Source organism: Anolis carolinensis, chromosome 3 (assembly GCF_035594765.1).
Source record: "Anolis carolinensis isolate JA03-04 chromosome 3, rAnoCar3.1.pri, whole genome shotgun sequence".
In the NCBI taxonomy this organism is placed as follows: Eukaryota; Metazoa; Chordata; class Lepidosauria; order Squamata; family Dactyloidae; genus Anolis; species Anolis carolinensis.
Genome location: NC_085843.1, coordinates 206532355 through 206547922, shown reverse-complemented (window position 1 = coordinate 206547922; position 15568 = coordinate 206532355). Strand labels below are relative to the sequence as shown.

The 15568-nt window shown below is 40.3% G+C and overlaps 1 protein-coding gene across 10 annotated transcripts in view; it reads right to left on the bottom strand.

Moving 5' to 3' along the window:
- The window catches only part of blnk (B cell linker), a 158850-nt gene that overhangs the window by 54180 nt on the left and 89102 nt on the right, over window positions 1–15568 (bottom strand). The gene's annotated exons all lie outside the window — the stretch shown is intronic.

Genomic DNA, 15568 nt, shown 5'->3' with positions numbered 1-15568 from the left:
AACTTCAGGTAGACTCTAAATTATGTTGATGATATCATAGGATTTTCTTGACAAGATTTATTGAAAAAAGATTTACCATTGCTTTCCAAGAGCACAGAGTAGGTTTCTACAACTGAGCAATGTTTTGAACCCTAGTTTTCAAGAGTCTTCATCCAACTCTCAATCTATTGAGTATTTGTAATGGGGAAAAATCAAGATGGTAAGAAGATACTACAGTATCTTCTTAATATCTTGAGGGAAACATGAACAGCCCTCCACATTTGAAGGGTTTGATGTTTGTAAGTTTGGTTATTCACATATTTGATTTAAAATATTTTGCATACTTAATAATTTTTAAAGTTTAAAGAATGCAACACTTTTCCTCAGGGTGGATCTTTGTCTTTACTCTCATGGCTTGTTCTTGGTCTTACCATATATCAAGGGAACCACTGATCGCATAGGGAAGCTGATGAAGAAACACAACGTACAAACTATCTACAGACCCACTAAGAAAATCCAACAAATGCTATGTTCAGCAAAGGACTAAAGGGATCCTCTCACAGACGGCCAATTCTCTCACACCAGAAGTGATTTGCAGTTTCTCAAGTTGCTCCTGACACACACACATACACACACAAAACCTCTTCTGGAGTCTACCATATGCCATGCAGCTGTGGACAAGTCTACATAGGGACCACCAAACGCAGCGCCCAAACACGAATCAAAGAACATGAAAGGCACTGCAGACTAAGTCAACCAAAGAAGTCAGCCTTAGCAGAGCACTTGATGAACCAACCTGGACACGACACAGCATATTATTTGAGAACACAGAAATGCTGGATCACGCTAACAACCGCCATGTCAGACTACACAGAGAAGGCATTGAAATCCACAAGCATTTAGACAATTTCAACAGAAAGGAGGAAACCATGAAAATGAACAAAATCTGGCTACCACTATTAAAAAACTCAATAATCAGGGCAGTTAATAAAGAACAACACTTTGAAAACAGGGGAATTCCAGACATGAAACAATCAGGGCCAGCTAACACCTCCCAACAAAGGATTCCCTTATGCAGGAAGCAGCCAGGCTTTGAATCTGCAAGGCCATTAAATGCTAATCAAGGTGATCAGTTGCAACATTCAAACTTGACTCAAACTGACAAGAGTTCTTTCTCCCAACCTGGACTTTCCACAGATATATAAACCCCACTTTCCTAGTTTCCAACAGACCTCACACCTCTACGGATGCCTGCTGCAGATGTGGGCGAAACGTCAGGAGGGAATGCTTCTGGAACATGGCCATATAGCCTGGAAAACTCAGCAACCCAGTGATTCTGGCCATGAAAGCCTTTGACAACACATTAAAAATGCAGTAGCCATAGATGGAAGCTTTAGATTAGGGGTCCCCAAACTACGGCCCACGGGGCGCATGCGGCCCATCAAAGCCATTTATCCGGCCCCCGCAGTGGCGATTCCCTCCTCGTCCGCTGAGGAAGGTGTGAGCGGCATGAAGGAGAAGGAGGGAAAGGCGTGCATCCTTCCCTCCTCCCTCACCCCACGTGCACCTTTGCTGCCACCAGCAAGGAAGGCGTGCACAGGGTGAGGCATGCACTTTCCCACCTCCTCACTCACACTGCATGCACCTTTTCTCCCTCCTCCCTCACCCGGTGCGTGCCTTCCAAAGCTTTACTTGTTTATAACGGTATTTTAATTATTATTTAATTAACAATTAATTAATTATTAAGGGGTGCTTTCCTAGTGCTTTTGGTGCACAAAGGTAGAAGGGGGTTGGACTAAATGGCCCAAGACGTGTCTTCCAACTCTTCTTCTTCTTCTTCTTCTTCTTCTTATTATTATTATTATTATTAACATTGAGGGTTTATTTGTTCCCATTTTGTTTTTTGTTTTATTTCAAAATAAGATATGTGCAGTGTGCATAGGAATTTGTTCATAGTTTTTTTAAATCTACAGTCCAGCCCTCCAGCCATCTGAGGTACCATGAACTGGCCCTGTTTTAAAAGTTTGGGGACCCCTGCTTTAGACAGATACACAAATAGAAAAAAGCAATGTCAAATCTTGTTTCTTCTTATTCTGCAGACACACAAAATGATCCCAAGTACCTGATCTGGCACTAGCTAATATAGAATAACATATTGCCAGGCCAAATTGCTAGATGACATGATGCCCACACTTACAAAATCAAACTTCCATTTTACCTCCTACAGTCATAAGAATAAAATCAACAACAATACATCATCAAGATGAAAAAGTTCTGACCACTATGGGACTACCAGATTGTAGATGCGGTAGAAGATCCATTACATCACTCCAACAAACTTGAATTTCTCTCCCTAGCCAAAACTGTCAGCACTGCAGTAATGAAAATATATTATTTGTTGTCAGAAACAGTGTGCATATTATCCTGAAGCAGAAAAAGAAAGAAACAATAAACAACCACCATGAGCCAACAGCTGGATGATTAAACCCAACAAAGGCAGTGTTTGCTCTTTCAAAGCATTCTCAGTTCTTGAAAGTAATGTGAGTGAAAGAAAACACAACTTGTGTAACGTGTGTCTGGAACAGACAAGTCTTATAATTACCTAATGCAGTATAAATTATCTTCCACGGTTATTATATAGCTATTAGAGAAAGCATTTTGAGTGGGTTAAGAGCAGTTGGCAGCACAAACACAGGTGTTCCTGTGCCACAGAATTAATGTATTCCACTCAGTTCACTTGCAGACTCAGTGAGACTCGGGCTAAAGACTGCAAAATCTTTCATTTTCAGTCCTCTGCTTTCCTTCTCTATCTTTTGACAAGCATTTTATCCATAAGACTTTCTTGTATATAGGTTATGTAAGATGTCTCTGCCTCTTTCTTCCAAAGCAGGCTACATACTGTAAAAGAAGCAGTGATCCTTTCTACTCTCTCTGCCAAAGCATTGCTTCTGGACTTTAAAAATATCTGGATGAGTAAACGGCAGTAGCGGCTGGTGCTGCTAGCCCCAAGGTAACATTGGTGCTTTCCCTCTCTGTGGAATGTCCCTCAACTTATCCATGGATCATATCAAAATCCATAATTTTGGCCCCCAAACCTGCCTTAGACTTAAACACGAGGTCAACTTACACATGAGTATATAATATGGCACATGTGGAAACAGCAAGCTTAAGCACATAAGTTGTCAGGCAGCTCTACCTAGCCCTGAGAATCTTCAAGCCCTATCGATTTTGTTGGAGGTTTTTTCTACAAAACGTATCTCAATACTATGTCTTGAAATGTCACAAAAATAGCTCCCCAAGCATAAATAGTTCTATTAAAATGAAAGGGATAAAGCTTGTTATTAAGCTAGACAAGTACTTGTTTACATAATGAACTAGCTGGAAAGAAGGCAGAAGACTGTAGACCGTATTACTGATTTTCCTTGTATTACCTGTAGGCTATCATTAGGCCTGCTCACAGAGAAAAGGGCAGGCCATCAACTGTGTTAGTTAAGTTCGGTTGGGTTTCTTTGTATTAGCTGAAATACGTAAACATATAGGGGTTGTAGTCCCATAAGGGCTGTCATTTTATATTTTATCAAGGAGTATAGCCAGTTTTCCAACATATATCTGGTAGCGGTAATGGAGGCTACATGAAAGTCAGCAATGGGCAAAGTGTGGCCAAAGGCTAATGTTGAAACTCCGAATTCTTCATTTTAAAAAAACCTGTTTCTTTCAACCTCCTAATATGGCACTTCCCCTCTATATTATTTTGTCATTGTTGTGTGCCTTCAAGTCATTTCTGAGTTATGGTGACACTAAGGCTGGATTTACACTGCCATATAAAATCCAGATTATCTTCTTTGAGCTGGATTGTATGGCAGTGTTGACTCAAATAATCCAGTTTAAAGAAGAAAATTTGGATTATCTGATTTGATAATCTGGATTATATGGCAGTGTAGACCCAACCTCAGGTAACCCTGTCACTAGGTTTTCTGAGTAGGATTTGTTCAGAGAGTGTTTGCGGTTGCCTTCTCTGAGGCTGTGAGAGGTTGGATCTACACTGCCATATCATCCAATTTCTGAATCCAGATTATCTTATTTGATCTGGATTATATGAGTCTACACTGTCATATAATCGAGTTTAAAGCAAATAATTTGGATTCAGAAACTGGGGCCAGAGTGTGATTTACTCAAGGTCACCCCATTGGTTTCCAGGGTTCAGTGAAGATTCAAAGCCTGGTTTCCAAAGCCATAGTCCAACATTCAAACTTCTACACCATTTTGGCTCTCCTAGTCTATTTAAGACTTATATATACATTTTTTTCCCCAAAACCATGCTTTCAAAACTTCTGACAACATCTGTATATTCTTTTACTTTCATTTTGACAGAATGTGCAGACTTCGGGAGTTCCCGGATAGAAAATTGATATTTGGACTCACCACAATAGGGGTAGAACTATACTGGGAAATATATTGTCTGAATAAAATAGGGCAACAGAACCTTATTCATACATTACCCACGTAAAGATATAATATGTAAGGGAGATCATGGTCACTTTACTGGTCTTGTTTCATTAAGAATATAACTATATCAGAAGAGCCATTCTGAACAGATCAAAGTCCTGTCTAGTCCAACATTCTGTTCACATAATAGCCAACTTGTTGCCTGTGGAAACACTCAGTAGCGAGACATGAGTACAAAAGCACTTTCCTGCCTATGCTCCCTAGAAACTAGTTTAGGGAGGTATTATGGTCCTTTTACTAGAGGGAACATTTATTATTATTATTATTATTATTATTATTATTATTATTATTATCTGCATTTCTATAGCGCTTTCCTCACCCCTGGGGGGACTCAAAGCAGTTTACAGCATAATAAATGGCAAAATTAAATGGCTCACATATGTATAAAAATATATCACATATTTAAATAAAAAACATAACTGTAGATTAAACCATTAAAACTATAAAAACATCAAACATAGACATATGCATGAAACATGTTATTGCAGCAATTAACATAGATCCCTTCTCTTCCCCTTCCCCCTCCCCTTCCCCCATCCCCATCTCAACATCTTCTAGAGGGATATATATATATAAATATATCGCCCTTCTCACCCCGAAGGGGATTCAGGGCGGAACACAATGTACACATACATGGCAAGCATTCAATGCCATATGAACATAGAGATGGAGACAGAGATGCAGAGGCAATTTAACATTCTCCAGCTTCCAGCTTCCTGAGGGGATGTTCGATTCCGGCCACAGGGGGAACAGCTGCTTCATCATCCACTGTGACATCTTGGTGGATACTTCCTCATTCCAAACGGCTGCTGGACGATTTTTATGGTGTCATAAATTAGTTAAATTAGCCTCCCACAAAGCGGTACCTAAATTCTTACTTGAAATTCAACTATCTTTTGGTTGCTTAGGTCAACAACTAGCAGGGCTATTCTTTTTAATGGTCAGGTGCTCACTCCGACACGGGCTGGCCTCGAACCCATGACCTCTTGGTCATAGTGATTTATTGCAGCTGGCTACTTAACCAGCTGCACCACAGCCCAGCCCCTTTTTTTTTTTTTAAAAAAAACCCTTCTGCCAGATGTCCCCCCATCTGCCCTCCATCTTGTTCTGATACAAAGGAAACCTGTGAGGATGGTGAGGGACCCAATCCTGGAACTGTGTGGAGACTTATAGTCAGACCCTGGGAGTTTTGACCCCCATTTAATACCCAGATTTTGGTGCTTTCTGGAAGTGCACTCAGCTGAAGCTTTATCACCAACCCTTGTTTTCAAAATCCAATTATCATAGGGATAGAAAGTAAGGTGCAATCTTCTGAACTGAGGCACAGAAAGCAAAATAAATATCACAGGAATGTTCACCCTTCCCTATGCTATCCAAAGGTTTATATATATATGTGTGTGTGTGTGTGTGTGTGTCTGGAGTTACACTTAAAAATGTACCTGTTCTGATTTACAAACAAATTCAGCTTAAGAAGAAACCTAAAGAACCTATCTTATTCGTAACTTGGGGACTGCTTGTTTTAAAAAGCTCAAAAGTACCATACAGATCCTTGTCAAATCACATTGAAATCCTGTCCGACGAGATAACAGACCATTTATCCTAACTGTGTTTTCCATTATCTGTATATAAGTGGCCCTTTTCTATTATGCAATATCAGCTAGGCTTTCTTGGGAGACTGATGTTACACATCTCCAATTCATTCATCTCCATGTATGCAGTAAAAGTTTTAATAGGAAGTCAGGACTCATGGTCTTGTTTGCCTGCATCTGATAAAATATAACCATTCTAGGCATTTCCTTGGTCCTTCAGCATGACTCTGCCAGAAGCTGTTTGTTCAACAAGGTTTGCTATAATCTGTGATTTTTATAACCACAGTAAATCTGGGAACATATCCTGCATGGATAGGTGAGTTGCATTGTACTTCCTTAGGCTGGATCTACACTGTCATATAATCCAGTTCAAAGTAGATTTTTTGGGATTAGACACTGGATTATATGGCAATGTTGATGGGGCCTTAGGCCCCTTCCACACAGCTGTATAAAATCACACTGAACTGTATTATATGGCAGTGTGACTCAGATAACCAAGTTCAAAACAGATATTATGGATTATCTGTAACCTTGAAGTGACTGGCCTGACCATGAAGGAGCTGGGGGCGGCGACGGCCGACAAGGAACTCTGGCGTGGACTGGTCCATGAGGTCACGAAGAGTCGGAAACGACTGAGTGAATGAAGAAGAAGAAGCTTTGATATTCTGGGTTATATGGCTGTGTGGAAGAGCCCTTAGACTCACACATAAATGAAAGCCTTGTGTTGTCAGAGATCCCAATCATGGAGAGTCCACGTGTGTACTGCTGGTTGCTCCTTGACCACAGAAATCAGGAAATGCTGAGCTAAGAAGGTTCAATGATGGGCTACAGAGGCACAAAAGCTGACATCAGAAAGCATGATTTCACTTCTGCTTCAGACACTCGTTCTCTGTATCAGAGGCTGAAGATTATAGTTAGAGAAAACTACTAATGCTCCATACATGGATGACATAAGAAGATGGAAACACAACTTCAGCTTCCTTCTTTCCACAATGCCAAACTCCCATTGACTTGTTCTGTAGGCTCTGAACTTTGCTTGATCTCCACGGCATCCTCTTTTCAGGGTTCTGTGCTATTTGTAACCATTTTGATGTACCACGCCTTGATGGTCAGCTCAACCAGTTTCCTTAATTCTTACTTTTTCTCACTTTGTAAGTTCTGGGTGGGAACAACTTTAAATAGTATGCCAAGGGATCCAAAATGGATACCATCTATGACTTGTTCCAGTATTTACTGTATATACTCAAGTGTAAGCCTAGTTTTTCAGCCCTTTTTTAAAGACTGAACCCCCCCTCCCCCCGGTTTATACTCGGGTGAGGGTTCTGGGTGGCTTATATTTGGGTCAGCTTATAGTAAAGAATATATGGTATATTTATTATTTTTATTATTATTAATACATTTATTATTTCACTCTGATTTTATTATTATGATTGCATTTATTATTTTACTCTATTTATTATTACATGTATTATTTTCCTGTATTTATTATTATTATTATTACATGTATTATTTTACTCTATTATTATTAAAAGGATACATAAGCACATTTACCATGAGAATAATGATTTGATCAGAGTTGGACAGTCTTATCTTAAATTTGAGCTTTATGTAAATATTCAAAAACATTTAACCTACTGATGCCTCAATTAATGTAATTTTGTTGGTATCTATTTTTATTTCTGAAATTTACCACCTTCGGTTTATACTGGAGTCAATGTTTCCCAGTTTTTTGTGGTAAAATTAGGTGCCTCGGCTTATATTCGGGTCGGCTTATACTCGAGTATATACGGGTACATTTCTGGGATAATGCAGAATTCACCAAGCTTGCAGTAATGTGTTACATTACTGTTAACTTTTAAAAACTTCTTTTGATAGCAAATGCGTAGCACATAACAAGTGGGTAGAATGTTGAAAGTTTGGGATAAGTAAAAATTATTTGTTATTAAAAATTGTTTTATATCCTATCTTTCTCCAGATATGGGACCCAAGGCAGCTCACAACAAGGTCTGAAATAAAAGAGCTAAAAGCAATCTTCAGCATTTTCATTCTCATTACCACTATCATCAAAACATTTAAAAACAATTAAATAAACTATGGCTGGTATTCTGTTTGGGACTTCCAGGTCCGTCCTTTGTGTGAGTCACAGTGATCTTTGGAAGTTGGAGCTGAATAGGGTGAAGGTACTGCAAATCACAGTATACATGGTCCATCCTCCCCAAACCACACCAGGACATACAGTGGGTCATCGGAGGTCTGTCTGCCAAATTTGTTCCAGGTCTGTCATTCATGTGGGACTCTGTGGTCGTTTTACATCGGATTTAAAGTATTGTGTATCCCATCATCTGTGGCCAATCCTACCCCAAACATCACCAGGGTATAATGTGGGTCATTGGGGGGGGGGTCTCTGTGTCCCAAGTTTGGTCCAGGTTTGTCATTCGTGGGGGATGTAATGGACCAAACTTGGTACACAGACTTCCCATGACCAACAGAACATATTAGAGACGTTTGGGGGGAAAATTGGCTTTGCTTTTTGGAAGTTATAGCTCACCTGTATCCAGAGAAGCTGTGACTCCCACCAACAATGGAATGGCACTAAACTTGGCACAGAGAAGCCCCATGACCAATTGAACATACTGCAGGGGTTAGTGGGTATTGACCTTCATTTCAGGAGCTGTAGTTCACCCTTATCCAGAGAGCACTGAACCCAGCCAACACCGGATCTGGACCAAACTTGGTACACACCCAACATGGCCAACTTTGCATACAGGCCCACTTTGGGGGGTGACTGACCAAGGATCTGGGAGTTATAGTTTACCCTTATCCAGAGAACACTGAATCCAGCCAACATCAGATCTGGACCAAACATAGACCCAACATGGCCAACTTTGGATACAGTTGGAGTTTAGGGAGGACTGACACACAATTTTGGGAATTGTACACCCACATTCTTATGCATTTTCCAATGGGAGCATTCATAAAAAACAAAAGTGAATACTGAGTTTTTCCTAATAAGAAGTGTTACACATTACCAAACCGATAATGCTGAATACCCCAAAACAAACAATGCCCTCTTCTAATAACCGGGCATCACCGGATCCCCAAGCTAGTTATTAATATAGCTCTGATTTAATACTGATAAAAAGTGTTACAATACAGGGTGTTTGAAAAGAACTCCCTATTCACCATTTAATTTAAATTAAATGGTGAATAGTTTTTTTCAAACACCCTGTATAACAGTGAGAATAAAAGTACAACACCCCATATATTTTTAACAGCCCCCCACAGCAACCAGCTAATTGTCAAACGCTCTTTTAGATGGAAACGTTTTCACCCACCAGTAAATTAGAGTAGAAAATGAGCCATCTGAACCTCCCACAGAGAAGGCTTTCTCCCACATCCCCACAAAACATGCCTTCCCTTTGCAAACGGTGGGAATGAGAGGAAGTCTTCCTTCAAATATATCAAAACTTGAGCAGCCTCTTTCTTGTCTTGTCCCAAGTCATAGGGCTTTATAGAGCATTCTTTTTATGGGCACTTAGGCCCATTCCACACAGCTGAATAAAATCCCACATTTTCTGCTTTGAACTGGAATATATGGCAGTGTGGACTCGGATAACCAAGTTCAAAGCGGATATTGTGGATTCTGGGTTAGAAGACTGTGTGGAAAGTCCATATATAATGCCATGAGCTACTAAGGCCCCTTCCACACATCTAAATAAAATCCCACATTATCTGCTTCGAACTGTGTTATATGGCAGTGTGGACTCTGATACTCCAGTTCAAAGCATATATTGTGGGTTATTTGGCTGTGTGGAAAGGCTTTAAGTATGTTTCTTTTTCTCTGATACTGACACATTATAGTGATACACTAGCAGGCTTTGTACAGGGTTACATAATCCAAAGTGTGCAAGATATGGGAATTAATGCTTTTTTCTTTCCATTGGGAGAATGCAGTCATTGCAATACTTTCAAATGTTATCAGAAAGTGCAAAAATTGGAAGTGAACTATGGTTAACTCTAAAGCCACTTTGCGTCTCCTTGTGGAGGGAAAAAGTGTGGTATAAATAAACATAAACATAATAATAATAACTCTGCTTTTCAACACAAGATATCCTATCAACTTCAGCAGGGCTTATCTTCAAACAGGAACATATAAAAGTTAATATGAATAAGATGGTACATTTATCTGTCCCAGTATTGCCAACGCTGGCTGGCAAGTGGCATTTCTAGAGTTTCAGACAGGGTTCTTCCAGATATTCCTTACAATGCCAGAGATCATGTCAAGCTGTTTGTGTGAGCCACGGCTATTCCCTTACAGTAAATGGGCAGGGAATTACAACCTTGGCCTTTTTGTATTTTGTAGTCCAACAAGTAGTCTCTGAGAGTGATCACATGTAAAAGTTATGTCACTGAACGATAATTAGGTGGAACACTCATTCAGACTTCTCCATTTGATAGCATGTGAATTACGTTTTTACCAACAGTGCTAAATTTTGGCAGGCATCCTTAATCTCAGTTTCAATATCTATGTAAATAAATATAAATTATTTATATCCTGTTTTAGGAATTTCCTACTAGTGACGTACTGGAACCATCTACAAGAAAAGGACATTCAAGTTAGTATAAGCTGTAGAGCTTTTTTGGACTACAATGTGGTCATACTGACTGGGGGATATAGTCCAAAAAAGTAACTTTACCAAACGATGGTGAGTTTTGAGGAAAGGTTGCAAAGTCACAAAAAGGCCATGCTTCTGCCTCATGATGTCAATAGTTCCTGACCCTGTTATAATGTGCAGGAAATAGGGTGACATTTTGGGACTTCCTCAATTCTAGTGAGATTTTGAATCACGACACTTGCATTAAAGTCATCTAAAGCCTTTTCTGTCACTGGCTGGCTTCAACAGAAAGGCAGGACAGATAATGCAATTAATTTCAGTCACCTTGAGACTGGAGTTAGCTACTTTTAGGGCAGTTTGAAAATAATACTTTCATAACATCAAACATGTTTTTCTTTTCCCTCTGGATCACTTTTCTATAGGCTAAACTATAGGTATGTTAAAAGCCCAGCACAGTTTCCAGCTGGAGTGGGAATGAGTAAGGGTTGCCAAGAAATGGCTTAAGACATTCTGCTCCCAAAGGTAGTAAGTAGGTACTCTCCACTTAATGCCAGAACCCTGAAAGGTTATTTTTAGACTACAGTTCCTACTCTATCTAGTAAGATTGATTGTCCAAAACATCAGGCCACTGGTTCTTCTTATTTATTTACTTACAGTATTTATATTCCACCCTCTCACTCCAAAGGAGACTCAGGGTGGATCACAGAGCATACATATACGGCAAACATTCAACGCCATTTATACACTGATAAGACATACAATTGTATAGAGGTATATATGGGGCCTCTGGTGGTGGCGCAGTTTGTTAAAGCGCTGAGCTGCTGAACGTGCAGACCGAAAGGTCCCAGGTTCAAATCCAGGGAGCAGAATGAGCGCCCGCTGTTAGCCCCAGCTCCTGCCAACCTAGCAGTTCAAAAACATGCAAATGTGAGTAGATCAATAGGTACTGCTCCAGCGGGAAGGTAACAGCGTTCCATGCAGTCATGCCGGCCACATGATCTTGGAGGTGTCTATGGACAACGCCAGCTCTTTGGCTTAGAAATGGAGATGAGCACCAACCCCCAGGGTCGGTCACGACTGGACTTAAAGTCAGGGGAAAACCTTTACCTTTACTTAACCTAGAGGTATATGCATGTGTTTCCCATCTTCGGCATCTTGAAGGCTTGTGCTCTGTTCTAAACACAGGGTTGCTGTCACTCCATCTCCCTGCCGAAGAGGTTTTGTTCGTAAACTACCTCCTTGATCAAATTGCTAGCATTTCTCTGGCATTTCTTTATGGGTGCCTACATACCTCTCCTTTTTTAAGTGGTACCTATTTATCTACTCATATTTTGTTTTTGATCTGCTAGGTAGTCAGAAGCTGGGCTAAAGGCCAGGAGCTCACCCTGATCCAGGCTTCGAACTGCCAACTTTCAATTTACAAGATTTACTGCAGCTGGTGGTTTAACCTGCTGTGTTAAAACCTGGCCCCTAGGTTATATGCACCTATCCTTGATTGAATAAACATACAATAATAAACAAGACAACAAATCCTTTGTGTTGTCGAAGGCTTTCATGGCCGGGATCACAGGGTTGTTGTATGTCTTTCGGGCTGTGTGGCCATGTTCCAGAAGCATTCTCTCCTGACGTTTCGCCCACATCTATGGCAGGCATCCTCAGAGGTTGTGACAGAGGTTTCATGACAGTATTAGTCACCTAAGCCAACCAACTCATCCTTCCTAATGGTTGGGTCTGAAGCCGATACGCTGTGAGTATGACAAATCCAATCTTAAAGTACAAAGCAGTTATAACAGGCCTTCCTAAAATATTACTATTCAATCTGGGGTCCTTCCACACATAAGCTAGAATATCAAGGCAGATAATCCATAATATCTGCTTTGAACTGGATTATCAGAATCTACACTGCTATATCATTCAGTTCAATGGGATTTTATACAGCTGTTTGGAAGGGGCCATGATGACCCTGAGACCACTGCTGATTCTTGAGCCATTGGCTATGATCCCTAGAAAGTTTCCAGAAAAGAAAGGAACAGTTGTCATCAATGAGCATAAATATGGTGCAAGTCCTTGTAGAATTGAGAAGAGACCCCTGCCAGTCCCTCACATAAGACACCTTAGACCCTTTCTATACTGCCATATATTCCAGATTATCAAAGTAGATAATCCACATTATTTGCTTTGAACTGGATTATATGAATCTACACTGCCAGATAATCCAGTCCAAAACAGATAATCTGGATTTTATATCGCAGTTTAGAAGGGCCCTCATCTTACTTTGATAACAGCAAATTGAGTTTGAAGTGAAAATGTAGTTTGCACACAATGTCTTTGCAGTGTCTCCTAAGCCCCTTCCACGCAGCTGAATAAAATCCCACATTATCTGCTTTGAACTGGGATATATGGCAGTGTGGGCTCAGATAACCCAGTTCAAAGCAGATATTGTGGAATTTTCTGCCTTAATATTCTGGGTTATATGGCTGTGTGGAAGGGCCCTCAGTTTGTCTTCTTCATCAGTGGTAACTTTTGTCATTGTAATCACACTGTGATGTTGCTTTGCCACACATCAATGAAGTCGTGGCAAAATTTTAGCCTGCCTCTTTTTTGCCATCTGCAAATGCAAAAATTTTTCTGAAAATGTTGGGACACTCCTATTTTTCCACCTAAAAATAAGTCTGCTGAATAATATTTGTTTTAAAATAGAAAACCTTCAAATCTTTGTAAAACAAATGTAAAAGAAAAAGAAGAAGTACATGGGAGGGGAAAATATTGAACAGTAATAAAGGCAGTGGATCTGATCCTAGTGGGAAATTTCCCTGCAGCTATCCAATTACAGTTAATGTGAAATGGCAACTTCTATGAAGTTTCTATAAATTTCCACACCACCTGAGCAACTTAGGTTTCTTAAAGATTCTAACTCACTATCCAATAGTTACTTGACTGATCTTGCTGTGCTAGAAATCCGTGCTAATTTTGAACGTTTGGACTTTATTTTAATCAGGTCCCCCCTTTCTTACCACTTGATTCAAAACAACCTTCTGGTGGGTTAAGGGTGGCCCCTTCTACACTACCATATAAAATCCAGGCTGAATGCTTTGAACTGGATATATGGCAGTGTGGACTCATATAATCCAGCTCAAAGCAGACGATGTGGATTATCTGCTTTTTCTGTAAAGTCCATGGTAAATCTGGATAAAATCTGGATTATATGGCACTGTAGAAAGGGCCTCATATAATCCAGTTCAAAGAAGATAATGTGGATTATACGTCTTGATAATCTGGATTATATGGCAGTGTAGAAGGGGACTGTGTTAGTGGCTCCTAATTCATTTTCAAATAATACGTTTTAAGAATGGCTCTTTGCGTTTTGTGTGAAGTTCCTAGAAATATCTGTATGGGTACTGCTGTATTGAAAGGTTTTAAAATAACATCATTACAATCTAGATTTTATGGCAGTATAGAAGGGGCCTAAGTAGATATAGGAACAGAACTGACATTTGATTTCATTACAGGGTCTGGTCTCTGTTGGGTAGCGTTTTTAATGGTTGCTCCTCACTAACCATGGCAGTGTAGATCCAATCTCAGCATCAGAGGAAGGCAATGGCAAACCCCTTTGGAACAAATCTTGCCCAGAAAACATGTGTTAGGATTGTCATAGGGTGGAAAAGACTGAAAGGAATACAACAACGATCTCAGCGATATTAACATGATTCCAAACCAGTTTGCACACATCTTCTCTATGGCAATCAACCCATGAAGCAATTAGAAGCAAAAGGTTCAAGATTGGGAAAAAAAAGATTGACCTGGTGATACATTAACCTGCATCCCACCAAGGTACAGGAACACGGCCCAAAAAGCAAAACCATAGCCTTCATTGGGTTACTGTGAGTTTTCCGGGCTGTATGGCCATGTACCAGAAGCTTTCTCTCCTGACCTTTTGCCCACATCTATGGCAGGGCATCCTCTGAGGTTATGAGGTCTGTTGGAAACTAGGCAAGTGAGGTTTATATATCTGTGGAATGTCTAGGGCGGGAGAAAGAACTCTTATCTGTTTAAGGCAAGCGTGAATGTTGCAATTGACCAGCTTGATTAGCATTGAAAACCTTTCAGCTTCAAGGTCTGGTTGCTTCCTTCCTGGGGGAATACTTTGTTGGGAGGTGTTAGCTGGTCCTGATTGTTTTCTGACTGGAATTCTCCTGTTTTCTGAGTGTTCTATATTTACTGTCCTGATTTTAGGGTTTTTTTAAATACTGGTAGCCAGATTTTGTTCATTTTTCACGGTTTCCTCCTTTCTGTTGCAATTGTCACATGCTTGTGGATGTCACTGGCTTCTCTGTGTAGTCCGTCATAGTGGTTGTTAGACTGGTCTAGCATTTCTGTGTTCTCAAATAATATGCTGTGCCCAGGTTAGTTCATCAAGTGCTCTGCTATGGCTAACTTCTCTGGTTGCCTTTCATGTTCCTTGTTTGGGCAATGCTGCCTTTAGTGGTCCCTTTGTAGACTTTTCCACAGCTGCATGGTATACTGTAGATTCCTGCAGAGGTGAGAGGATCCCTCTTGTCCTTTGCTGAATGTAACATTTGTTGGATTTTCTTAGTGGGTCTGTAGATAGTTTGTAGGTTGTGTTTCTTCATCAGCTTCCTTATGTGGTCAGTGGTTCCCTTGATGTATGGCAAGAACACTCTTCCTCTGGGTGGATCTTTGTCTTTTCCTTTCATGGCTTGTTCTTGGCCTTGCAGCTCTTCTGATGCCTGTGATGGAGTATCCATTGGCCTGTAGAGCCCTGTTTAGGTGGTTCAGTTCATCTTGGAGGAGGTGGGGTTCGCAGATTCTTTCTGCACAGTCTTTCAGGGCTTTAATTGCACTTCCCTTTTGACTCGG